The following is a 27,860-nucleotide window of genomic DNA, read 5'->3' as shown; positions in this document are numbered from 1 at the left end:
TGAGCGGCGAGGGGGGTGCTCCTGCGGCACCGGGCCCCGCCCCGCCCTGCCCAATCGGCGCCGTCCGCCCGAGCGCGGCGGTTCAGCGGCGAGGTGAGCCCCGTTTCCTCGGCCGATCGCGAGCGCCGCGCGCCTTCCCTTCGCCCGCTCGCTCGCTTGGAGAGAAGAGGCGGCCGCGCTTCCTGCGCCTCGACTGGCGATGGAGAGAGGAAAGAGATCCAAGGAGAGAGTCCCCGGGAAGCGAGGGGCGGGCGGCTGCAGTGCAAGTCCACCCCGGGATCCGTTTTAGGGAGCCCATCCGGAAGGAAAGAGATCCAAGGAGACGGCTCTAGACCGGGAAGCGAGCTCCCGGGACCAGCCTTCTTCATTAGGCAGAGGGAGGCCTTAGGCAGCCCATTCGAAGTCTCGGAAAGAAGGCAGGGAAGTGCGCCTTCCTTAGTTTATTATCATGGCATCCTTGCATTTGTATTGCCGCTCAGTGGGATGAAAGGTGGTATATCAATTTAATTAATAAAATACTTTCAGGGACGGGGAAATGATTTGGCTAGCCTGGGGTACTATATGCATTTACTTTTTCAGGGGACAGAGGCCCGAGGGGCAGCTGTCCTCACCCTCCAAATCAAGTAAATAAATTAAAAAAAAACTTAACTAAAAGCAGAACTTGCAGAAAGATTTTAGCAGATTTTTCTGAGCACTTGGGGTCAATAGAAAATAATTTAAAGCAACTGTTGTGGAGACATTTCATTCCAAATCTGCTAGACAGAGCCAGACAGAGGATGGTGACAGGTGAGTGTCCTTGCCCTGCCCCTCCACACAGAAATCCACACATAAATCCTGGCTGTATCCATGGACAGAGGTGTGCGATGATGATGATGATGATATTGATATCCCACCATTCCTCTCAAGGAGCTCATGGTTCTCCCTCCCCATATGGTATCCTCACAACAAACCTGTGAGGTAAGTAACTGCCACAGATCAAGCAGGGAGCTTAATAACCAAATGGGGAGGCCCACTGCACTAACCGCTGCATGGCACTTACGCTGCCTTGGGCAGCAGAGCATCTCAAGCTGACCTTGAACACCCATCCTCCTCACCAAAAGACAGGGTGAGCAAGGAAGCTAGGGCTAATTGCAGAGTTTGGTGTTGTGGGGCAAGTGCCCTCAACCCAGCCATGTACACAATAATGGCAACAGGGCCTGCTGCTCAGGCTCAGCTGCTGTTCCCATGCCCAGGAAGCCAGGCAAGTGTGTAGGGTCTTCACTTGTGGAGGTACATCAGCTGTAAGGCCTGAGTCTCTCCATACTGTGCTCAGACAGGGCTCCTGCCGTGTTCCATTTGCTTGTCCTCTCTCTAGGGTGTCCACACAGGCCTCATATCCACTCCCACAGCGCCCAAAGGGAAAGAGGAGATTTACCAGGAAGGAGAGCTCGTTTCACTCAGATATTCTGCTTGTTTTGCGGGTAGCAGTAGTCAGGATTAAACCTGTGCCTCCCTACTGTGCCATATTGTCTTAGGAAACTGTGCCCGTTGTCTTAGGAAAGCAAACAACATCCTGCAGGATTCATCTCACCCGGGATACAGTCTGTTTGCACTACTGCCTTCTGGCAGGAGATATAGAAACATCAAGTCAAGGACAAATAGACTGAAAAACAGTTTTTACCCGAGAGCTGTGGCCCTTTTGAATGCTGTAACTCGATAGTGTGACCTGGGAGATTGATGGGTGTGGGTGTGGCTGGAATGTGGTTTGTTGGTTGTTGTTGTTGTTTTGCTTTTGTTGTTTTTAAGGGATGGCATCCAATTTCGTTGCACTTGTGCAATGTTGCACGTGTGTAATGACAATAAAGAATCTATCTATCTATCTATCTATCTATCTATCATATGGAGAAAAAGATAAATGAGGCAGACTGGCATTACATATTTAATTCACTTTCAATGCACATTAACAGCACATGACTTGCTCCAAAGAATGGTGAGACTGTAGCTCTGTGAAGGGTGAAACCTACAGTTCCCAGGATTCTTTGCTGGAAATCACGTGCTTTGAAGGTGCCTTGGATATGCTTTGAATGGATGGAGTGGACCCATTGCCTGATCCAGCTGCACTCTTGTGGGACCAATTGCCCAGGAATAGGCACCAATCCTGCAAGCCACCTCTTGCTTGCTTGCACTCTCTCTATGGGCAGTGCGGCAAAGGGGTCAGGCCCAGCCCAGCCCTCAGAGCTGCACTGCTGCATCACCAAGAAAGAAAGCATAGGTGAGGGCTTGCTGCTCGCTTCCACACCTTCACTCTCTTTAGGTGCCCTGTTGATGGATAAATTGACACATGGCCCAACTGCACTGCCTATAGGGAAAAGGCAGAGGCAGAAGCAGCTACTTCCTCTAGCTTACATTCTCACCTGAAATCCCGGGGCATAGCAGGGCAGCCCCAGTCCTTTCCATCGCACCTCTAGAAGTAAGGTGTGACATGATAAGTGATGGGAGGCAGCTGCAACCACCACTCACTTGCTCACTTTTTTGGGCAGGGGAGCAGAAGCTGCCTTGTGCCACCTGCCCTCCAAACAAACACACAGAGGACCCTAACCTTTCTGGAGGCTCTTGAGCTGATCAGCACCAGTGGGCTTTCCTGAGATGCTGGGGTGGGAACAGCTGCTCCACAGTATGGAATTGCCAGAAGGTTTTCTGGATCTTTTCCATGTAGAATTTGGTTTTTTAAAAGCAATCACCCTTTTCTTTTTCTCCTTTACCTACCACTGTCATCTAGTCCTCCCTTCAAAAGAGTGAATCCAGATGGATCCAAAGCAATAGCAGAGAGTGGGTTTTCTCTGACAGCGAGGGAAAGGGACTGCAGTTAATCTGCCTCCTGGGGCTTGAAAGTGTGTTTAGACCAGAGGGTGAGAAAAGGTGCAAATCTCTGTGATATATAAAAAAAATATTTATATTAAAAGCAACACTCCTTTGAGCTGACACAGAATGGCAAAGTCATGCAACTAATCAGAATTTAAGGCTGATCCTTTCTGCCTCTGCTTCTATTTTCCTTTGCAGAGAGTCTGAGTGCCTTCCCTTAACATTAACACGCAACCCCCCAATTCCACTCTTGACATCCACATTCTCCTTTATGGTGGTTGAAGAAGGACAAACGGATTGGCACCTGGGAGGGGAACCACATTCTACTGTGGGCAAACTTGGGGGGGGCACATGCTAGTGATGGGTAGCCCAGGAGCAAAAGTGAGTGGAGCGGTGGATCTGGCTCTTACCATTCATTCAGTAGGCTACATTTCAGCCACTCGGAAGTCAGAAGTCTTGCAAACGCATCATTCCATCCTTCATCCAAGCAAGAGGCATTATCACAGCTGGAGAAAACAACCCAGCCAAGGCAAAGCGCTCAGGGAGGGTACAGAACAATTCTGGTGGGGAGCATAGCTTGGGGAGAACCAGTGTGGTCTTTGAAGGAGATGTGGCCAGGGCTGGATGTAGAGGCTTGGAGGGCTCCATTTGGACCCTGGACTTATGGTTCCCCACCCCAGTTTAGCAGCTAGTAAAAAGTAGAGATGATGGCATCAGCTTTGGGCCATCAGCCTATGAGAATCTGTGAGCCCTTTGTTTTACGTGGATGTTGAATCTGCAAAAAAGCAAAAGGGAAAAAAAGCGGTGAACTTAGATTTTACTATGGCTGGTGCCAAGATTAAATTTTCCTCATAGATTACTATTATTTGTTTATTCTTAATATCTCCTCTCCTTAAGAAACATGCATCACAACCACAGAAATCTCATCGAAATAAACCTGGGCCTGCACTGCCTTTTGATTTGCCTTTTAGGCGCATTAGCCTTTTCTTCAAAGCTTTTGCATACTTTCAAAGAGCAAAGCTGTTATGTAGATTTCTAATTAAATGTAGTTCTTTAATTCAAAGCACATTGTGAACTGTGGCAACAGTGATAACAAAATATCTCAAGAATAAAGCAATTTCCTTCTTTTAAGAATGAAAAAAGGGTAGGGCGGTGTGTGTGTATGTGCTTCCTAATCACTCAGAAAATCAAATATCATGTCAGTCTCAAATTGTGTAGCTTTTGAAACATGAAATACAAACACTGCTATTTCTGTAAGGGTAAAAATCAAAGAGCAGCTTTATCACGATCTCTACCATATCTCCTAACCCGTTTTTGAGGTTTTGCATCTTTGATTAGGGGTTATGAGCAAAGACCGAAAGCACAACATTCTAGCACCATGAATTCAAGGACAGGTTTTTTGAAAAGGCAAGTAGAAGAAATCTCCCATCTCAAACCTGTGCATCCAAGGCTACGGATGCAATATAACAGAATGCATTCAACCACAAAAAGCTTGTGACATTCTTGTGCGTGCCTATGTAATTAACCACGGGAGCTGATTCTGTTCTTCATGTGTTTGTGTGTGTGTGTGTTAAGAAAAGTGGAATCTTAGGCTAGCCATTAAAGAGCAAGGCTGAAGGACTAAGACGTTTTCTGAGCAAAGGAAGGGCATCATTTGTGATGACCTCAGACTTGCTTAATTTATTAACTAAAGGCATTCCTGTGCCATCGTTTAGGGCAGCTTGCAAGCATGACTGAAACAATGCAAGGTACAGGAGAGAGTCTCTGTGATATGAGGTCACCATCAAAATGACCTGTTCTCTACGGCTTGTCTGTCTTAGAGACCGATTTATATGGGTGCAGGTGGTCCTTCAGATCTTCTGATCCCAAACCATTTATGAGTTTACTGGTAAACAACAACAACAACCCTCAGCACTTTAAAGGAAACCCCAAAACAAATAGGCAGACCATGTGATTAGGACAGCATTGGTTCCATTGAATATCTAGCCCCCTTGAGCATTTGTTGCTGCATTCTGTGTCAGCGGAAGTTTCCAAACTATCTTTACACTGGGCTTATCCACTCTTCCGCTTGTCCTGTGCCTGGAAAGCACGGGTCTGAGTGGTTTTGTGTTTGTCCCACAACTTTCCCCTGGGAAACATGCACTCTACCGCTGAATCAGAGCAAACAGCCATGGAAAACCTGGCTGCCATTTGGTCCGATTTAGTTGTGAGGCAAATGGAGGTGTGGGCAAACCCAAACAGTGTGATGCAGAGTATATTTCAGTAGTCTAGTCTGAATGGAACAGATGCAACTGAGGAATCTTCTCTTACTCATATTTGGATAATGGTACATAACATTAAGAGTACTTTCCATTGTCCAAAGCTCTTCAGATACATTTTGCCAGTAATCCTTACAGCATTCATATTAATCAGTACCTTTTCCGCACACATTTAGCCACTGCCATACACCTGATCTAATGGCGTAGTCTCGGCCTCTATATCTGGCACTTTAGCTCACAAAGGAGCATGTAGGATTCAGGGGGCAGGCTTTTCATCCCTCAGACATCCTTACGCCAATACTACTGAGCTGTTTCTGCTCATGCAATCTGTCACATTTCCTGTGTGACTAGGCAGAGGAATAACATAAGGCGAAGATTGTTAACACATAGATTGCGGTGATCAAATGCTCTGAACTGACATGGCTAGCCCCTAAAAATAAGCATTGAGTGAACATTCCCCGGGAGGTAGCAACTGTCATAATTTTGATGGACACCCTAGGGAAGTAGCTTTTGCAATTTGATCTGTGCATTTACATATTAGATACAGTATCAAAGAGAAAGGGGCAACATTGTAAGTAGTAGAAGCATTTCCCAGTGCAATCTTCTTTTGTGTCCTGCAAATAAAATTACGCAGAAAATTGTCTTGGTAAATATTTGGTATGGCCACTAGCGCCAGATAAAATTGCATGGTGCCAGATCAAGACTACAGGCCATCAGATGGTCAACCAGAGTGTAAATGTTTATCTTATGAAATATAATGCTAAGCTCAGAAATAACAAAATGTGTACTTTTTAAAAAATGTACATTTGGCACTTTCTGAAGTTCCCAGCAACTCTTTACATATGTTGTCCCACACAGGGAGAATGGGCAAGGTTTGCCTAAAATGGCCTGGTGGACACCTGAGTCTCAGTGGGCAGGAAACTTCCCACTACTGCTCTAGATATTGTGGACTCCAACTCTCATCTTCCCTGACCATTGGCTATGCTGAATGAGGCTGAGGGGAGTTAGAATCCAACAACATATGGAGGGCCACAGGGCCACAATCCCTTGTGAATTGGGTATTTATTACAATCGAAGCCACAACATTACCTTTCTGGAAGGATATTTTCTCAGGAAGGCTGACAATTTCAAGCCCGCTCTGTAGGGTGCATCTGCCTGCATCAGCACAACCTTCCTCTGCCCCAGCTAGAACAAAACATGTCTCTCCCATGTTGGTCTCTAGAGCTTTCAACAGTTTCAACAGTTTGACTTCACCCCCAAAGGCACACTCCTCCATTTTGTCCTTAGACGAATAATAATAATAATAATAAATTTTATTTATATCCCGCCCTCCCCAGCCGAAGCCGGGCTCAGGGCGGCTAACAACAATCAAATAATCAAACAATCAAATAAACCAACATTCTAAAAATATTTCATTATAAGAATTAATTAAAATCAAGTTAATGGCAACCATTAAGCAAAACTCTGTGCAGGTTGCCAGAGGAGGGAGTCAGGCTGCGCCCTGACCAAAGGCCTGGTGGAACAACTCTGTCTTGCAGGCCCTGCGGAAAGATGTCAAGTCCCGCAGGGCCCTAGTCTCTTCTGACAGAGCGTTCCACCAGATTGGAGCCGCAGCCGAGAAGGCCCTGGCTCTAGTTGAGGCCAGCCTAACCTCTCTGAGGCCTGGGACCTTCAGGATGTTTTTATTTGCAGACCGTAAGTTTCTCTGTGGGGCATACCAGGAGAGGCGGTCCCGTAGGTACGAGGGTCCTAGGCCGTATAGGGCTTTAAAGGTTAAAACCAGCACCTTAAACCTGATCCTGTACTCCACCGGGAGCCAGTGCAGCTGATATAGCACCGGATGAATGTGGTCTCGCAGCGAAGACCCCATAAGGAGTCTCGCCGCGGCATTCTGCACCCGCTGGAGTTTCTGGGTCAGTCTCAAGGGCAGCCCCACGTAGAGCGAGTTACAATAATCCAGTCTGGAATGCCAACAACAGAGCCCCAGTCCCTCGTGAATAGGATATTATTACAATCTAAGCCATAACATTGCTTTTCTGGAATAGGAAGGATACATTCTCAGGAAGTTTATCTTTCCATCTGCCAGATACTCCATCAGAAGGATAGCAGGCATAGTGTTCCATACTTTGCATAAGCATGACAGAAATATAACTAGCTCTAAGCGTGCGCACACAAACCCCACTCCCTTACTACGGCATTATGTAGAAGCCAAACTCTAAGTGTGCGACTTGAATATATGGCCTTCCGTCTGAGAAAGGAGAATGCTTTCTATTTCCATAAGCATCCTGATATAACTATAAATCAAACACAGATCCACATGCTCTGACTCTCTTCAATCTACGCTTATTTCTTTCATTCACATTTCTCAAAAGAGCAGAAAACACCTGTCAAGAAAAGACGGAAAACTTTCTAGCAACAAAGAACTCAACTTGATTGCCATTCACAGTCTATTATATAGTTCTATAGTGGAATTCACTTTACTGTTTCCTTGTCCCACTTCTCCATTAATTCATTAAACCTTTGATATTCCGCTGCAGCTACAACAAAATGTTTTATCATTGTTTTATTAATAGGAAGACGACTCCATGAATGTCTCTCACACTTGCTCTCTCTCTCTCTCTTGCTGTATATCATGCAATCTTTAATCATATAGATGTTGTTGGACTACAACTATCAGCCCCATGCTCAAAGGTCCGGGATGATGGAAGTTGTAGTCCAACAATATGTCGAGGCACCACATTTGCTGTCCTTAGTCTAACACAATATTATAAGTGCAGCCTTTTGTGCATTCATAGCTGCCCGGTGAAGTGAATGAAGAAGCGCCCTCTGCTCAGCATGAAGAAGACAGGGTTGTGCAAATTTCACATGAATAAATGGTTAGTGCAAGCATATGCAAATTCAGAAAATACATGCTAGTTGTGTTGTAGACTAGGCTAGATTATTCTGACTGTCATATCCAGGCAGAATACGTCTATGCCATTGTGGTATTTGACATATCACAATCTGTTGTTTATATTACCTGTTGGTTTCCACATTAGAGCCACATTCACATCATACAGGATACCACTTTAAACAGTCATCACTTCCCCCAGAGAATTATGGGAGCTGTAGCTTGTTAAGGATGTTGAGAGTTGTTAGGAGACCCCTATACCGCTCCCTGAGGTACAATTCCAAGAGTTCCACATTCAGTGAGATTGATTATTAAACCACTCTGGGAATGTAGCCTGGGTGTGTCTCCAAACATCAACACGTCTGTAGAACAAATCCATCCCTATATATGTTATGCTGTTATCATTCTATTTCACCTGAAAATGCACAACTGTCCTTTTTTCAAATTTGTAGGAGTAAAGAAAAACAAAGGTCAAATAAAGGAACAGAAAGTGCTAACTGGACCTTGCCTGAGGCATTGAAATGCTGTACGGAGAAACTGGCATATGTTCTGTGATATATAAGTCTCACAGTCTCACTGTAGGAGCAAGACGAGGCAATTCCATCTTACTGTGGGGTAGCAGATCTCTTGTAGACAAAATGCTAAAGGTCACCTGTGTATGGAGAACCTTTAAGAAAGTACTGACTTTGATTCATTATCTAAGAAATAGTAAAGACTACTTCTTGTACTTTAGGGCTAAATGTGGGTAGCAATGCATAACTGGGTCACTGCCTAGAGAAGCTTCTTGTCAGTCATGAGGACAGTGGCCATTTATGAAAGTTCCCTAGTAGTTGTGGTAGGAAATGAGGAGCACAGATGAACTCCAGGGGTTGGTGGAGGGATAATGCTGCCAAATAAAACATCCATGGAATGTGCCCACCAAATAAACAAGCTTCTTTCATTATGTTGATATACTTTCCCTCAGAGGAAATATTTACTTGTGTACCTTCCATCTCATTTACAGCTCTTCTTGTGTTCAGGCACCACTGCTTCTGTCCATCTCATAAAAAACCACCTGCCCACATCCTTTAGGGAGCAATCCTATATCTGAATATGTATGTGTGAAATATACTCAGAGTCACAAAGTGATTTCATGCTCTTTATTCAGCTCATAGTGGTGAGGAGGAATGAATGAATGTCCCCTCAAAGTATCTGCTTTATATACATTATTTACACAATGGGCTGCACATGATTGGCTAATTCCGGAATTCTACTGTAAGCCAATCAGGTTGTGGATTCGCTTCTATCTGGAGCATGATTGGGTGGTTCCTGCCAACCAATCAGACTGCTGCATTGTTCTAGGACCAATCAGACTGCTGCATTCTGAATCCTATTGTTCTAGGACCAATCAGACTGCTGCCTTTTGGATCCTATTGTTCTAGGACCAATCAGACTGCTGCAGTTTGGAACCTATTCAACTCAGTACATAACAATGTGTAAATGTGTATATGTGTGTATATAGTGTGTGTGTGTATACATATATATAGCTGTTGTAAAGCAAGTGTGTATGTTAAGCCAGTGTAAAATCACACCAGAGCCAAATTCCGTTCAGCAGGGCTACTGCTAGCTGAACCAGCCTTAGTCTGGAAAGTAGAAAACAAGCCTTAAAAATAGTGTTTGAGTTGCAGTGCTTCTTTTGCTGGCTTAATTTACACCAAGTTGCCAGGTCCCATGACCATGCTCAACAGGTTTAGTCCCACCCAACAGGCTTAGAACCCCCTCTCTAGTCCCAGCCTAATCAGCTTAGAACCCTTTCTCTAATCCCACCCAACAGGCTTAGAACCCCTTCTCTAGGCCCACCCTACCAGAACCCCAGTGTCACATGCATACATTTGTTATTGGCTGCTATTCATGATGAGCCAACAAGATTCTGCCCTTCCAGCTCTACACTGTTTTGTAAATAGTTAAAACAAATGTTCGTTATGCCTCCAGTGGCTTTTCACTCCCTTAATGCCTACCACAAAAGTAGAATTCACAACTAGAAGAGAACAAGTTGTTCCTGTTGCCGTGTGGATCGCTTCTACTTGGTGTTCCAGCCCGCCAGCCATGCCCATCTCCAGGTTACTCCATTCCATTCTCCCTTCCACCCAGCTTTCCTTTCTTCCTCCCAACAGTCAGTGTTCCATGACTACAGAACGTGCTCAATCCACAGTAATCTATTTCTGGTGTCTATCCCTCTCTCCCCTTAGTTTTTGTTCATCGGGTTTTATTTATTTGTTTGCACTTCTGCAGACTTTGGTGTTTCCCTGAACCTGATAATAGTTTTTTTTTTCTTGTGCATGCATGGTGCTGTTTTGGCTACATAAACATCAGCACTTGCAGACAAAAATACACATGACCTATATGATGCTATTACTCTAAAGACCATGGCACAAAAGGTAAATAACGTGTGTGAAATCTTCAAAATCTGCACATTTATACTTGTATAGGATGACAATATCCTCCTGTTTATTTAAAACTTGCCCCCACCCCATCTTTGCCACTAATCTGTGCCAGCCCATTTCCTTGTTATTTTTCTCTCTTTTTTGAGAGGGGTGGTCACATTTAATTTATCTACAAAATGGTGGGATGGATGTAAGAATGGTTTTGTGTACAATATAGAATTTACTTCTCAGTCCTAAGGCCAACAATAGAATAGGTGCTTTTCTGAGCTGCAGATGCCTGCAGGAGGATAATATACCCACTAGTTACTCAGCTGCTTCATCTGTCATTTTTATGAAGGCATGTCATGGATGGACTGAGCAAAATTGCCTGTGAAAAGTGATGCAGGGAAGGGAGCAGCTAACCCCCTTCTCTCTCTGAGTTAGATAAAATTAGTGCTCATTTCATTTTCTTGTTTTGGAAAGTGTGAGATGGAATGGAGAGGGGGGAGTGGGATAGTCGTCAAGGAATTGGAGAAGGAACTTGTCTAAACAACAAGCACAAATAATAATAAAACAATAAGTCGTAAAACTCACAGTACAAGTGTTACAACAGTGCTGCCACTCCTGAGCTATGATTAGCCAACTCAAATTAATGAGAAAATTAAAAAGTAACAGATGTGAGCCCATGTTAAGCATAAATTTCTTCACACTTATTATTAAGTGTGTTTCAGATTAGGGCTGTCAAGCATCCTTTCACTGAGAGAATAAAAGCAAAAGGAGGCAGATTTAACAGTTTCTGCAGTGTTATAGAGGCCACTTGGACTTTGTAATTGGCTAAAGATTTTTTTCTGGACAATTTTGCCACAAACGGAAGGGAAATGGCAAAGGAAAGGGGACTCCCCCCCTCTTATTTTCCTCATCAAAAGAATTCTGATAGACCCTCCATAAAAAAGAACCAACTGTGTGTGTTGGGAAACATGTCTTAACACTTCTCGCTTGAAGCCTCCCCCCACCCCCTTTTCTCATGCGTGTCAGTGCTTTCTGAAAAGATATTGTCCTCTGCCAAGGCACAACTGAAAGGCAACAGATGTTGCTAAGATTGTCTTCTGTCCTGTTTCATTCCTAAAAAAAGAAAACGAGAGAAAGAGAGGCGAAAACCTTGCTTTAAATCACTGGAGCATTTTGTACCTCGGCAAATCTGTTTGCACATGCTCCAGTGGCCTAGTAGAAAAGGCTGAGTCTTTTCACATTCAGCCCGAGGTCAGTCTTAATGCTCTGCTCACTGGTCCACGCTCCTTTCACATGGAGCAGCTGCCTCTGATTGCTAGAACAAATTGAGGTGATTCAGGCCACCAGCGGTGCCGGCGTGCAACTTCTGTTCCTCCAAAAAGAAGGGAAAGCCTTAGAACAGGACCAACTGGGGTTACCCACAATAAACCGTAGGATTAGATTTGATACACTCAAAATTAAGACATTCTCCTGTTGAAAAGTAGGCCATAATGACTTAAACTACAAGACAGTTACATGGAAGGGAGTGGTGCTTAAACATTTATTAAGTTACACCAAATTATTTCATGTGTGAATATATTTAATTAAAAGGAGGTAAGGAGGGGAGAGCTTGAGAATATGCTGAGCTGCAAATGGCAAAAGATACTGCAGAGTTTCTTGTTGGCACACGTTAAATGTGTGTCTGGTTGCTGCTGCTTTCTCCTTTTACAGCATCTTTAGAATACTTGTTTGTTTGTTATTCCTCTTTTGTGACTCCTCATTTCTGGTTCCCAATTTTATTTTTCAAAAAAGTGACAAACCACCAGCTCACATTGTTTTATCAGCTTGCTTAGTGCTTGGAAGAAACACACCACCAAATTGCTATGTAAAGGATATGCAGCATTTGACAAAGGTTGGAAATTTGATGTGTTGACTTCCTTTTCAAACTTTTTTTTATTTACAGTTTAACGTTCAGTCAGAGCTAAAATTGCATGGTGCACTTCAGGAGGCCAAAATGTAAGCCCTTGCAATTGAACTGGTGTGTAGCAAAGCTTCCGCAGATGATTGTAGTCAGACAGCATTCCTCAAATCCTGCCATTTCTGTCCCTGCTACAAATCAGCCCAGCAAATCTGTGAAGTGAGACCAGACATAACAGATTAATTAACACATCAATGGGCCACTGCTCCTCTCTAAAATGGCAACAGGGTATAGGAGGCCCTGGAGTCTGAACAGATACACAACAAAAAGAACTGTTCTCCCTATTTTTGGCACTGAAGCAAGTGTGCTCCTATATGCTCCACAACAGCAGAAAGCAGCCACTGGAATCATAAGCATTAACACAAACTCAAACACATTTTCTATTGTTCCACCGGTACAGCCAGGGCTAGAATTTATGGCCACGGTCCATGCACAGGGCAGCAGATGATGGGGCCCCACATTTTAACTCTGGTTATGATCTGCCACATCTTAACTTGCTCATCCCAGTGGATGTAGGCTTAGGATTGTGTTGTTAGTTTCATACTACCCAATGAAATGGGGCTTGGCAAAAATCTTGAGAATTCTGTGATGAATTTAAAAGGAGTTTGCCTTATTATAATATTGAAATAAGTTGGTTTCACCCACATGGTGAAACTCCACCTTGGCTGAATTCAGTTGGAAATTTGACCTTGATTATACCACTTCATCCCTAGCTTTTTTATGTTTCAGGTGTGGAGGGGGGAATATTAGAAAACTGATGACTCAAGACTGTTCTTTGAGTAAACAACAGTTGACCTATCCTTCTGAAATTGAATCAGGAATTTTGTAAGTGAATTCAAGAGATGATTTTTTTTGGGGGGAGGGAAATTGTCAGATTTATTCCAGTAGCATTTTACAAGTTAAATCAATGAGGCCACACCACTTTGCAGTGCAATAGATACTGAATCAATACAACTACACTACTTAGTAGCAAATTAGAAGGTCAAAACTACAATACACAGCACAGATAACGAATACAAAACCTGCATAGAGTATATAAAGTGCCTAAAACGATGGTAACAGAGGAGTATCTATTGCATATGCTAGAAATTAGTTTCCAAAATAAATACCGCAATTATTTTAAAACTGGCAAAGACTTGTATCTGAATAATGATATGTTGCTTTTTTTTAGAACTGTGTTACATTGTCCGATTCCTGGCTTATAAATAGTTATTCTAAACACAGACAAATTTCCCAGAAGTTGCTAAGTACAATTGCTGGGGAAAAGGCTGGTGTGAGCCTTTGTTTCTCCAAACCACATGCCCCTCAACACAGAGTTTTGTGTGCATTCTGGTGCTTATGTGTGAATCATAAGAAGATAAGATGAGCCTCCTGGAGCAGGACCATCTAGTCCAGCAATCTGTTCTCAAAGTAAGCAACCAGATGCCTGTGGGAAGCCTGCTATCTGGACCTGAACACAACAGCTTAAAGTTACACCACATCTAAAACCTGCTGCTGCTGCTGCTCTGCCTATGCCTGGCAGAGGGGAAACAAGGCTTTAAAATAGTGTTGTATGCCAGCTTGACAGATCATGTGACAGAGCTGACTGGGCTTAGGATCCAGCCTGAATCCCCCCTCTCTAGTCCTGGCCCACCCTAAGAACGCCCCTATCTGAGGTCTTACAATGGCCTCAGCTCAGCCAGCTGAGCCCCAACTATGCTGGGATGAGCAAACTATGCTGCCATGTCTTTGGCTGAGCTAGGGTTTGAGACTTAACACCAGCTGAACCAGAGATCCACTGCATCATAAGGTGCCCATCCTGGCAGATCTTGCCATAGAATTGCCTCCCTCAAGTGTATTCATAGCATTATGAAGCAACCCGGACAGTCACTTTTATGCTTTCTGCCTTTCGTAGGCAAGAAAGTATTATTTTTTTCAGCTTTCTTAATTAAATTTATTTATGTTTTTAGTCCCCCCCCCCCAGTTTCTTTTTGGGTGTCCCATGATTCTCCTGGACTTGCTTTTTCATGCATACCTCCTTTTTGTTGCCCTGCAAGGAATGGATAAGCCTTAATATGTAGGACCAGAACACAGCGTGAATTGTGTGGCACGGCAATGCTTTGACAGCTGTCACAAGGGAATAAAGGTTCACCACACTGTGGGCTTTTGAGAGTTATTGACACATGAGGAAAAATGAGGGATTCTCAAGAGCAAGAGACAGGCAGCCTTGTAATGCTCACCAGAAGGACTATAATGAGACAACAATGCCTAACACAATAATGTGAAAATGTTAAGCTAGTTTAATGACTGTCAAGAGTTTTAGCCTCTTTACTTTTGTAGTCCTGAAGCTTTAATCAGCACCCCTGTATTTTAATATACAATTGAGAAATAAAAAATCAGCAGCAGCAGCAACAACAACAACACATTGCACTGGTGCTTTCGTATTAGTTTAGTGCTAGCAGTAAAGTGAAACATAAAACATAATCGGTTTATTCTAAATTCAGACATTAAATATCTGACCCCTCTTTTTTGCATCAACAGTACACAGTGCCTCCAGTTTACAGGTTCCTTGTGATCACAGTTAACTCCTGAACAGATCATTTTAGATAGATGTGAAGAGAACCCTAAAAGTAGAACCCTGGCAATTGACATCACAGTAGTTCAGCCAATGGCTAGTACAGTCTCACAGATGGATAAATGAACATACTCAACAGATGGAATACATGAGTACCACATTTTCATTTGGGTTAAGTGTTATAGTTGGCTGAAACAACTTGGATGAAGTAGCTTTGTGTCTGCTTTATAGAATGATCAAAAATGCTAAAACGACTGCATTCTTTTTATCAATGTGTGTAAGATTTACAATAATGTACTGGTGTATATCTACATCTACATCTATGCATTGTGTTCAGCTAAAACTGCAATCCTAATCGCATTTATTTGGGAGTACGTCCCTTTGAATTCAATAGGATTTACTTATGAGAAGACCTGTTTGGGATTGTGCTGTAAGTCATATTCAGAGCAGACCCAGTGAAATCAAGCAGCTTATTTTTATTTGTTCATTCATTCGTTTATTTTATTGCATTGATATTCAGCCTTTTCCTCCCAGGAGCGCAAGGTGGCATGCATGAGTCTCCCTTCCTTATTTAATCCCCACAACAAATCTGTGAGATAGGTTAGCCTGAAAGGCAGTGAATGGCCTAAGATGAACTTTGTGACCAAATGGGGATTTGAACCCTGGTCTCCCAGGTCTGAATCCAACATTCAAAACAGTAGTCATAGCCACTGTTTTCAACAGGACTCCTATAGTTTGAATCAGTTGTTACTTACAGCTTTGCTTGTCTAGCTACTTTTTTTTTTGCTTGTTACTGCCACTACAGGTTGTATACATATGTACAGTGTTGTCTTTTGGGGGGAGAGGGTACGCAGGAGTACGCATATCCCTAAACATTTTGTGAATCTTTGTACTTTTGTCCATTTATTGTATCTATTTTTCCCAATTTGAACTATAAAATGGAGATTTTCTTGAGTCAAAATGAGAGTACCCCAAAACATTTTTAAAGAAAAAAAGCACTGCATATGCATGTTTTTCTAAGTGATATAAATCACAGACACTAGACTAGATACACACAAATGTAAGGAGAGAGAGAAAGAAAGAGAATGCGATTTACAAACCGCTTAGCTAGAGAGGTGCTTCTACATAAACTACATTTCATTTATTTAAATAGAAATAACACGTATTTTGATATAAAACACACACACAAGTTTTCTTACGTAAGTGATTTGTGCATCACACCCATAATTACTGGATGCAGAGAGTTAAATTTACATATCGCTGAAGTAATTTGCGATATTATGTTGTAGACAGTCACTGTGCTTAAGACTAGCGAGGTTATTGAGTAAGTTCTTTTCCTACTAAATCTTGAACTTCATTTTAATTCCCCCCCTCATTTTACTTTCAGCTGTTTTAATGCCAGTACTTATGAATATTTTATTATGCTTACTTTACGCCCTGAATTAATACTTGGTTTACTTTTGACAACAAGCTTGTTAAATATTTGAACACGGATGCAATGCTGTAATGAAAGCTACTGGCATGGATCCCAAAGGCTGTGCCGCGAGGTTCATGGGCACAGTGGGGATTCTACCCCCTTTCCTTTTAGAAGCCGCCTCTCTCGTAATATGACAAACCAGCAGAGCTTCAGAAATTACTGTTGCCTGTTTTTCATACCTCTTGGTAACTGGCGCAATATCAATGTTGGGACCATCTTCCTAGGTTGATATTGCACACAATTAAGATCACATGAGGAGAAACAGCTCTTCTGGGCATGCTTACCCAGCCCTTCTGCTGCACCCCATGCTGCCCCCATCCATAGGTGTCAAGGGAAAGCCTAAAGGGAGGAATCTTGCCAAACTTGCCTTTGGATCCAAATTGGCCACTTGTAATATATGCAGAGATGTAAAGGTGCTGTAAAGGAAGCTGTACTTTACCACTCACAGAGCTACAATTTCCAGCACTCTTAAACTACATTTCCCAGAATTCTTCAGGGGAATCCCCATGCCTTAATTTTATCCAGCCCTGTGTGTTTCAGTTTCCAGATTATACAGACAGTCTAGGTACATTCAGCAGGCTGACTCTTTCCCTGGTGTCACCATTCTACATTAATTCCCCTTTATTCCTCTACGCCCAATCTGAGTATCCGCCAAAGGGGTGAACTGGGGAAAGGGAGCTGCTCTCCCTTCTACCTGACTTAGAGGGTAGTGAAAAGGCAGTGGCAACAACAAAGAAGAGTAGCTACCTTGTGGGGCTTCCACAGTTCTCACTGGGCCCTTTGCTGGAATGGGATCATCAGCGAATACCCCCAAATGCCAACCCTAATGCTGATTTAGCTTTTCTTCTGGGATTAACTCTGATCCTATGCATGGGAAATGAACCTGCCTCACGTGGCTCTATCCTTCAAATGAAATCCATTGCTATGTGGTTCACGGAAATGTATCTCCATCACAGATTTGTCCATGTCTGAGATGCACCAGAGTATCTGCAGTTCTCACTTGATTTCTATGAACGTATTTGCTGGTGCAGGAATATCCCTTCTGCATTTTTTAAAAAGGCACATTTTGCAGTAAGATCACAGTAACACATCAATTTGCCATGCATAGCTAGTTCTTAGAGCCATTAATTGTTTTAAGGAATAATTTCAGTGTACAGAGCAAGTTAGCTTGCCAGAGATATAGTTACTGATTTAGTGTACTTACACAATGCCACAAGCACAAGGGTTAGAAGGGCGATTGCCCATCCAGCCATCTTGCAATGGTATTTTTGCCAATTGTGGGGTTTCTTGGGCACTAGGAATTGGAGCAAGAGTAGCAATTTGTCTCCCATTATTGTACAGTGCTGTCCCCTTTTTAAAAAGGGCCTCCATTTTACTTCTTGTGCTGTTGATTTGTATGTAGTTTCGAGGCACATGAGGCCAAGGAAGTTGATAAAGACAGGAATTGCCTCAGCATGAGGAAAATTGGATGTTGGAACTGTTAGGGAACAGATAGATCACTTGCTGTCAGGCAAAACCTTTATTGGTGTTTATGTGAGGGTTTATTTCCCTTCCTTTCCCCACCAGAGAGAGATAAATACCTTTTAGTTTTCTGTCATGACTGATGTGGAGCAAACCCAGCTCTTTAGTTTCCATGACAGGCAGCAAACAACTATTGGCCCTTTATCTTGCTTGGATCTCAAGCAGCTGACTTGAAATCGGATTTGGTAACCAAAAGGAAAATATCCCCTTCCTTTCCATTTAATGTTACCATTTATATTTATTCACTTTGAGCTCCTTCTTTTATCCTGCGCATGGAAATGTAACTATCAGAACTCTTAACTTCTCCATTTCTTCACTTTTATTTTACCCTCCAGTTTTGTTTTATTTTATTTATTTTATTGCACTTTGTACACGTTCTAGGGCTAGGCTGTTGGAAAAAAACAATCCAGTGAGACTTATGGAAAGCTAGTTAGGCCTGACAACTATCCTTATCACATAATTAACAATACATATTAAAACCAGAATCAAATAGCAGGAACATTTTCAATAATAATAGTAATAATAATAATAATAATAATAATAATAATAATAATAATAATAGGGGTGGCTCCCAACAAAGTTAATTATGATAATAATTAAAAAAAGATAAAACCTCAAACATTAAAAACTTCCCTAAATAAGGCTGCCTTTAGATGTCTTCTAGTTGTTTATTTCCTTGACATCTGGTGGGAGGGGGTTCCACAAAGAAGACCCTCTGCCTGGTTCCTGGTAACTTCACTTCTCTGCCATAAGGTCCTCGGAGCTGGACCTCAGTGTCTGGGCTGAACGATGGGGCTGGATATGTTCCTTCAGGTATACTGAGCCGAGGCCGTTTAGGGCTTTCAGTGGGTGCATTTCCTGGTAGCATAAATGAGGATAGTCATATGTGGGTAAGAACAAAGTGAGTAATAAAGAATTTAGTTATGGCAAAGGAGCAAACGGAAAAAGACTTCAGGGCCAACGCCTCTGGAACTGCCTCCAGTGATATATAGCTGCTCCCCACACCATAAATCATACATTGGCATGGAAGTCTACCAGGCTGGGAAGACTTTGAATGGAGACCTTTCTGGGACCCAGGGAAACCTCCACAAAATCGATATCTACACATGAAGGTTTCTTGCCTTTGATGTCCATGCTAACATGTGAAGATGGGATTTTGGTTTCCCTTGGTTTCTCATGTTTTCAATGTCCGGTTCAGTTCTCCACATTTCCTCATCAGGTTGTTGTTGTTTTTGAAGTTGCCATGAAAATTCATCAGCGAATTTCTCCTAGGATACACATATTTGTATGCAATTTTGAATAAAATAAACACATTTTGCAAAGCAATTTCCCCAAATGTAATGCATTTTTAGTGTTATTTTCATGACTATTTTTTTAAAAATGCACACTTCAGGATATGCATTCTTGCAGACATTACTTGGCTGTAAAATTGCATTGTAAAATTCAGAGAATTTCTACTTTTGAAGCATGGCTGTATTTAGACTTGTGTATTGTTTCAGAAACTTAGAATTAGGTAGGTTTGCCTCTGAATGCAAACTGAATCATATCTCTGCCCCATCTCCAGCAGGAAAAGAAGGAAAGATGCAACCCCATATCCCTTTTCTGTATGCTTTGCCACTTCATACATACAGTGCATGGAAAGAGCTATAGCTGCCTGCAATTTGCATGTATTAGAGCAAACCTGATGCTTTACAGGCAGAGTAGGGACAGTAGTATTCTTGCATTCATAATGCATAAAGCAGTCATAGTTGTGCACCCTTTGTTTAAGTATGGTGGCGCTGTGGGTTAAACCACAGCCTAGGACTTGCTGATCAGAAGGTTGGCTGTTTGAATCCCCGTGACGGGGTGAGCTCCCGTTGCTCGGTCCCTGCTTCTGCCAACCTAGCAGTTCGAAAGCACATCAAAAGTACAAGTAGATAAATAGGTACTGCTCCGGCGGGAAGGTAAACGGCATTTCCGTGCGCTACTCTGGTTCACCAGAAGTGGCTTATTCATGCTGGCCACATGACTCAGAAGCTGTACGCCGGCTCCTTCGGCCAATAAAGCGAGATGAGCGCCGCAACCCCAGAGTCGGCTACGACTGGACCTAATGGTCAGGGGTCCCTTTACCTTTACCTTAACCTTGCTTCTAAATGATAGTCACAATTTATAAAAGTAACAGGCCATGGGCAGTACAAAAGTCATCAATTAATGCCAAGTTTTGAAGGGGGGGGAGGAATATTTCCCTAACAAAAAAGTCCACTTTCCTTGTTTTATTGTTGTTGTTTTTTAAAAGCAAACAAACAAAAAAGCTTGGACATATATTTCCAGTAGTGCTAACCAAGATTAGTAGTCTTTCATATTATTGCTGAAATTGTGAAGTTTCATGGAACATTTTAGGACAGTAGCATTCATCAAAGATTCCCATTCAAAAAAATTTCCTTTATGCTGTTGAGAAAATAGGGGTGGCTTGCTGCCCTCAGGCAGACTTATATGCCTTGCTGTTCACTAAAATTAGATTCCATAAACCCACAGGAGGTCAGGGTCACCCATTGGCTTTTTAATTCCTTGTGGGCTGGAGTAGAGGATGACTCATATTTCGGGATTCTTCTGCTGAACTGCCTATACGTTAGTATAAAAATATTCTTGGTAAAACTTTTTAAAACTCCCAAACAATAGTTTTCAGAAACCAGAGGTATCTTGGATTTAATCTAATCCTAGATTGAGCCACAACAACAACTCTGACAAATATTTGACAATATTGGTTTTAACTTAAGAGAAAATTGACCATGAATTGATTTCAGAATGTACACAATGTGAGGAATAGGAAGGCGGATGCACAAATGGATTAAAAAGGGAAATACTTAGATAGAGGAAGGCAGAGCAATTATTGTAGGCAAGCTATATTGCAGTTTTCCTAAAATGTGGCTTTGTTTTTTAAAAAAGTAAGAAGGGAAGAAAAATGTCACACGAACATTTTAAAGCCAATTTACATTTAGCGTTACACAAGCTTTTCTCACTATGCTATAAATCAAGGATATTTTTCTTAATTATCATTACATCATTTACTCTGTTAGAGTCTCCTGAATTCTCCTGCAGAGTGCAACAGCACACTTTTCTATATAAACATGCACTATTGCCCCACCCAGTGGCCACCTTGTAAATCATCAGCTTTGCTAATCTTACAAATTGCAACACCCCTCCCCCCCAGCTAAATTTGTAGGTTCTCTCTACTGAAATTTAAACAATGGCAGAAGAAGGCTTGGCTTGCTAGCATCATTGTCATCAGTGCTGATGTTGTACTTGAGAGCACAATCAGACAAAGTCACCATCTCTGGACCATCAGTAGGACTGTGATAATTGTTCTCTTTATAGAAGCCACTGTTTGGATTCCATCTCACTGAAGAAATCCACTAGTGTGATCTAGAGAGAGAACAAAGTGTTGTACTGTACAAATGAAGAAATCAGGCTATTCTGATGGGAACTGGCTCAGTTCTCAGTGACTCTGTAGAACAAAGTAAAGGATCTGTAGTTTGAGATAAAGCTGTGAACACAGGATGAAAAAAAAAGATGCACCATAGTAGAAGAATGTAGGTTTAATAACCTTTCCTCTTAATGCACTCCTTTACTTTCCCCCATGTGGCTGTAGGGAAGAGGCAGTGATCTCTCATATAAAAAGTGGCACATGGGGATGTGCATTGCACTCCCATAAATCAATATCCAGACCTTCCAACACACACCTGCTGCCCATGATACTGAGGTTATGATATATATAATATACAATACACATAGATCCAGACTCTCAAGGGGAGATGGGAGAAGCAGACCACAAAGCCATATTTCCCCATACGCCAAGCTTAAACCGTGTGTGACACTGAGTGCTGTGGAAACACTTGAATGGTCGCTATAAAAGAGGGAGGAATGTGATCTACAACACTTGGATGTTTAAGTATTGGGTACTTTATCATTAAGTTGCACAATCAACTATTTTTTTCCCTCTCAGTTGTCTTTCTAGCCTCAATTTTTTTTCTTGGTGTTGCTTATTTCCCCCATTCCATTTTCAAGGCCACACTAAAAAAATACCCCCCCACATACTATCTAATTATGAGATGCTTTCATTTTGAGAAGACCAAGCTCCTCGAAATCTTCCTTTATCCAAGTAGTGTGTTATTCTGATTCTTTTGGAAGTATTCTCCAACATGCATCCACTCTGGTAAAGTGAACTGTGCCTTGTTATGGGTGTTTCATGGCTAGAATTCTCACTCACTGGGTTCTCTGCAGTGTATCTCTTATCAGTTGGGTTCTTTCTTGGACGGAGCATCAATTATTGCTCAGTAGTAAAGACTGGAAACCATACACAGCATGGAGCTGCAAACATGTAATAAGATATGCCATTTTTGAGCTCAGGGTTGGGAAACAATTTTGGCCTAGCAGGCCAGATCTTTACCTCCTCCCACCTCCATGGGCCAACTTTGACAGGTGGGCAGGGTCATCTACCTGTCCATCATCTGATGCCAAAGGTTTCAACTTTGGCCAGAGGGTTTGGGAGAAAATAGTGGAAAACAGGAGTACTTGGTGTGCTCTGGTCCATGGGGTCATGAAGAGTTGGGCATGACTAAATGACTAAACAACAACCAAGTGACCAAAGAGGATTGACCAAGTTGGTGGTGGTACAATCTTGTTTCCATCTGCAGGGATCAACTGCGCATTATGGGTTCCCTGTGGGCAACTGGAATCCACAGCCAAACTGAGCAGATGCGTTGGCGTTCAATTCTGCTTCCTGCAGAGATTGACTATGCGTACCACTTCCCTGCAAGAAGTTAGCTAATATATACCACATTACCTAATAGAAGCTACATTTTCGATCCCTTGAGTTTGTAAGAAAAATCATAGCATACTTTAAAGCAGGAGATTATTTTTGCCTTTTTCCCATCCAGAACTATAAAACAAAATAAAATCCTGGGTATGGAATATTGGACATGCAGCTGACATATAGCAGTGCTATCACTTACACATTATATGAGCCATCGCTTTTTATTTTCAGTGACATTTCAAAAGAATTTCAGACCCATCATAGAAGCTTCCATCTCCCTTTTTAGAAGTGCCCAAACATTATAAAACAAACATGTTCCCAAAGAGTTAAATTAATTTGAGTTACTTTAAAGCCAGCGCATTTGTCCAGGGCAAGTTTCAGGGGGTTTGTCAATTTTAATTAGAAATGGCACAATGACTGTGCACAATGTAGCAGATTATCAGGGCTACTTGTTAAATTATTAAAGGCTGGCTAAGCTTCGGAATGGAGTTAGTGTCCAAATTAGTAAATTTGATAGTACATGCTTGCAAAAGAAAATTGCTTTTCCTTCCCTTACTCTCATTTTGCAGATTGTGTTTTGAGCCTTCAGAACTTCCAAGCTGTAAATCTCCTGATAATTTTGGAGAATTAAATCTGGCTTTATAAACAATACAACTGAGTGAAATGCCATGCCCTTTTATATCTCTCTTTATCTACTTTTGATGCTTCCTACTTTTGTTTTAGAGTCATAATATTCCCTTTGCTGCAATATACCACATTTTCAGTGCAAGGTTATATATCATGGTAGACTAAAAAGGAATGCTAAACTAAAAGAGATAACTCACTCGTTGAAAGCATAGCACACCAAAGAGATTATATAGGATCCAACTGCTACTGGTTGACATAGAGTGGATACAGAAAACCACAGAAGTGAGATAATATGATATTCACATTGATTCTTGGTAAGCCAGTTGTCTTCATTATGCTGACACACTGTCAGTCTTTCACACCCAAGTCCTATTATCGGAGGCAGGAAAAGAGTCGGAGCATAGGCTAAGGGTGTTCAATAGGCATTGTGTATGGTCTCTTAGTTGTGGAGGCCAGCTAGCAAGCCTGATCCATGAGCCTTTGTAAGGGTCAGGAAGTACCACTTGAACTCCATCAACCTATTAGGAGGCTTCCTCACTGGTATGGCTAGTGCAGTTCTAGCCATTGTGTATAACTCAGTGGCAGCTCACAGGCTGAAATTCTACTTGATACCCCTCATGCTGCCCTTTCAACAACTGGAATGTGCTTTATACATGGCAAAGATGGGTCATAAAATGATCATCGCTATTCACTGTTATTCTACAGATTGTAGTCCTGTTTATTGATGGGCTCCCCAAAGAATGAACCAAGTTTCCTTATGGAGATGACCACTTTTCTCAGTCCCTTACCCTTCAAGGACAAGGTGTGGCACTTTCTTGGACTTCAGACTCAACATTCCTTCATCACTCAAGAGGATTAGGAGATGAATATGGACCAGCTGCCCCCCCCCATCTTTTCAACCTAATAATTCAGAAACAATAAACTGTGTTCCTCAAACAGCTCAAGGTGAAAAGAGAAAGAGAATGGAGCATGAGAGAGAAAGGAGACTATCTCATCCTTCTTTCTCTGCTTCTATCTTCCCTGTATATTTCATGAAGCATGGAGAAGGGGAAGGGAGGTTGCTGGTAAATCCTGGTTTACAGCTCCTTTGCATCAGTGGAGCATCTCAGAACAGCCAAAATGAATCACTAAATATAATTGAGATCTAAAGCATCACTATATATAATGCATTTCAGAAATGATTGTGTTCAGTGATCTCAGTGATTTACAATGTAAGTCTTGGCTGTTTCCTTCAGATTTGTATCTTAGAAACAAATGTCTTATGCCTTATTTGCCAACACTATATGCACAAGTAAATATTTGTTTTGATGCATAAAGAAGCTACTTTTTCCTCTCCCTTTTTTGCTATCTGCACAACATCCATTTAAAGCACATTATTTCCCAGGGTGTGGGAATTGTTCTCTGAGGGGTAAGCTATGCAGTATTCTTTGGGGGAAGTCATGTGCTTTAAGTGTGCTTTTAAACGTATGGTGTCTATACAGCCACAACAACCATTTCCAAAAATGGTTTGGTCCTTAATTCAGGACCAAATTCCAGGTCCTTAATTCCAGTGGTGTTTCATAATTTACATTATACTGACAAAAAAGTACATCAAAACCATAATTCAGAGAAGTTTAATTTGAAAAATAATTAAACTACTTCCTTTGAAAGGAAACGCAAAGGTAAACATTGGACAATGTATGACTTTTCTTTTCCATTGTGTTAACTAAAGAGTCATTTATGAATAGACCACATTCTCAATAACTGAAGAGCACTTAGTATTTTCTTGTGACTGATACAGTGGTACCTCAGGTTACAGACGCTTCAGGTTACAGACACTTCAGGTTACAGACTCCACTAACCCAGAAATAGTACCTCGGGTTAAGAACTTTGCTTCAGGATGAGAACAGAAATTGTGCGGTGGCGGCACAGCAGCAGCGGGAGACCCCATTAGCTAAAGTGGTACCTCAGGTTAAGAACAGTTTCAGGTTAAGAACGGACCACCAGAATGAATTAAGTTATTAACCCGAGGCATCAATGTATTTAGATTTTTGCCTAAATACAACTTACATCCCAAATAACCGAAATATCTCATCCTTCACTAAAGATACTCTTCGAGGTTAAGCTTGACAAAGGGGGCCTTATTGACAGTTTCACTGCCCTTAGCTTTTTTTGTGTGTGGGGGGGGGGATGCAATAGCAGCCCAGGAAAGGGCATTTTCTGTGGTTGCCTGTAATATGTGGGATTCCCTCTCCACAAAGGCTCATCTGGCACCTTCATTATGCATTTTTCATAAGATGCTGAAAACACATCTCTTTAGGCTTTTGCAAACTCATGTGCACACTCTTTCTTACATACACATGAAAATAGTTATAGGCTGTTTACACATCACTTTCCCCTAACAGGAACTGATGCTTATTGAGTAGGGGAGAAAGGGAGAGGAAGGCATAGTAAAGCTCCAGCACCTCTCAGGTGGGTACCATTGCCATTCTAAGAGAACAAGGGAGAAGTTCATGGTGAGTGTTGACACCTCTTTTTCTAGAAAAATAGCACTGGTTAGAGGGACGCAGGGATCTGAACTTCCAGTATAACATGTTGAAATGTTGTACTGAAGGGAAGGCCCCTTGGTAATTCAGGACTCTCTGTGACGTATTGAGAACCCGCAATGGCTAGAGATTTTGGGATGGTCTTCTTATTTTCAGGGCACTTGGGGCTATGCCCTTAACACACATTCTCTTGAAAAGAATCAGAAACATTAGTCATAGAAAGCACACAAAAAAGCTAGTATGAACTCAATAGGGCTCACTTCTGAGTAGACATGTATAAAATTGCAGTTAGCTTCTTGTAATTAACTCATTTATAGCTAGGAATGCAGATTCATCAGGAAAGAACATGACTGGCAGTAAAACAGGAAGTCTGCATGACGTTTTTACAACTCCATTTAGTGTTGTTCTTTTAATTTTAAAAAAGGCAGTAGCCTTTTACGCACATCTATTTATTTCTTTGCTTTTATTATAATAGCAAATAACACAATAAATTTCTGTCTTAGATAATGTAAGAGGAAAGAGGAAACAGATGAGACGAAGGAACAAAGAAAGAAAGAACAAAAGAGGAACAAAACCAGATTGGCAATTATTTCCGTACATAATTATTAAAGAATAAATAGAGCCATTTTATGTTAGGTTGTCTGCCTTTCCTTACACTCGCAATGTTACTTGGCTTAACCATGTGAACTAATTCCCAAATCCTTAAGATCTAATCATCTAATGTAGGATTGTTTTCCCCTCCAGTTGTGACATACCATTATGTGGGCAGTTGTTAACAAATAAGTTATGATTTCCACATCTTCCAGTAAAACCAAATCTCTTACATAAAAAAGAAAAACACTAGTGGATCTACTAGTAATGTACAGTGCATTATAATTTCAATTTCATGTCCAGAAACTCCTTATTTTAAGGCAAGCCCACAATATCTGAAGCACACCAGTGCTTAAGATGTCTTTTGCCCACATTTGTATTTCAGTGTGCTGGGTTTGTAGCTATCAGTATGCAATTTGCAGCCTGCGTCAGCGCATAGGAGTGCTCAAAGCACTAATTTCCACATATATCCCTACCACACATATTCAAAAACCAACAGCAATCAGAAATATATAATAAAGGAAGTGAGAGTGATTCTACTTAGTAAATGTAGAATGGCTTAGGATGAATAAACCTAACAAAGTCTGTCTTCCAAAATTATGAAATTAAAGTTCTATTGTTGTCAAACCATCCACATTTGTAATCCATGTTTCTTGGCTTTGCTCTGCATACTCACATTTGGGCATTATACAGTTTGGGACGTTTGAGCAGCTGTATTTGTATGGATCTTTCCTCTGGAAGAAAGAAATGCAAAGCTTATAAATTAGCAGCTGTGAATGGCTCATAAAATAGGATGGAGTTGCAGTTATTATACAAGGATTTTATTTCCCCCTCTCTCTAAGTGGGACAATGTCTCTCTGTGCCCCAGAGGCAAAACCATAATGCTTTATTCTCCTGATAGCGTCTAGGAAAAAGGCAGAAAGAGAAAATGCTTTTCAAATGTTGAAATTAGACATAGCAGGCTTTATGCAAAAACCAGGGGCGGAAAACACAGAATTAACAGATGTGTCACAAGACAATTGCCTTTTACACAAGCCCTTCATAGAAACCATTATGGAAAAATTATATGTCTCAATCCAGATCAAATACTTTCTCTTTTTCTTTACGTGCATCTTGATTTCTGAGTTTATTGCTATCTGAAATAAACATATGGCTTATATACATTGTCACTTTAGCTTACTATTTAAGTAGATTGAACCTTGGGGAACTTGTAGAGACTGTAATCAAAGGACTACATAGAAAGATGGAAGAAAAAATAAAGATGAAGTGGGAGACTCTTTCCTACAAGACAATAAGTTGCTTACTAATATTTAGACTTGGGGAGGTGGGGGCATAATTTTAATGAAAGCCTACCTAGTTTGTACCTCCCAAACCAATATGCAAACTAAAACAGCTATTCTTTGAGAATCACGCTTC

At 41.7% G+C, this 27,860-nt stretch overlaps 1 long non-coding RNA gene across 1 annotated transcript; it reads left to right on the top strand.

The window, feature by feature from the left end:
- Positions 1–44: 44 nt before the first annotated feature.
- On the top strand, positions 45–27,076 carry LOC128417649 (uncharacterized). The gene is made up of 2 exons (XR_008331518.1): positions 45–490; positions 26,357–27,076. It is a non-coding gene; the product is annotated as an uncharacterized LOC128417649 (long non-coding RNA).
- The last annotated feature ends 784 nt before the right edge of the window (positions 27,077–27,860 follow it).

Source organism: Podarcis raffonei, chromosome 7 (assembly GCF_027172205.1).
Source record: "Podarcis raffonei isolate rPodRaf1 chromosome 7, rPodRaf1.pri, whole genome shotgun sequence".
Classification (NCBI taxonomy): domain Eukaryota; kingdom Metazoa; phylum Chordata; class Lepidosauria; order Squamata; family Lacertidae; genus Podarcis; species Podarcis raffonei.
The sequence above is the reverse complement of the archived record's forward strand: the minus strand, read 5'-3'. Positions and strand labels throughout refer to the sequence as shown.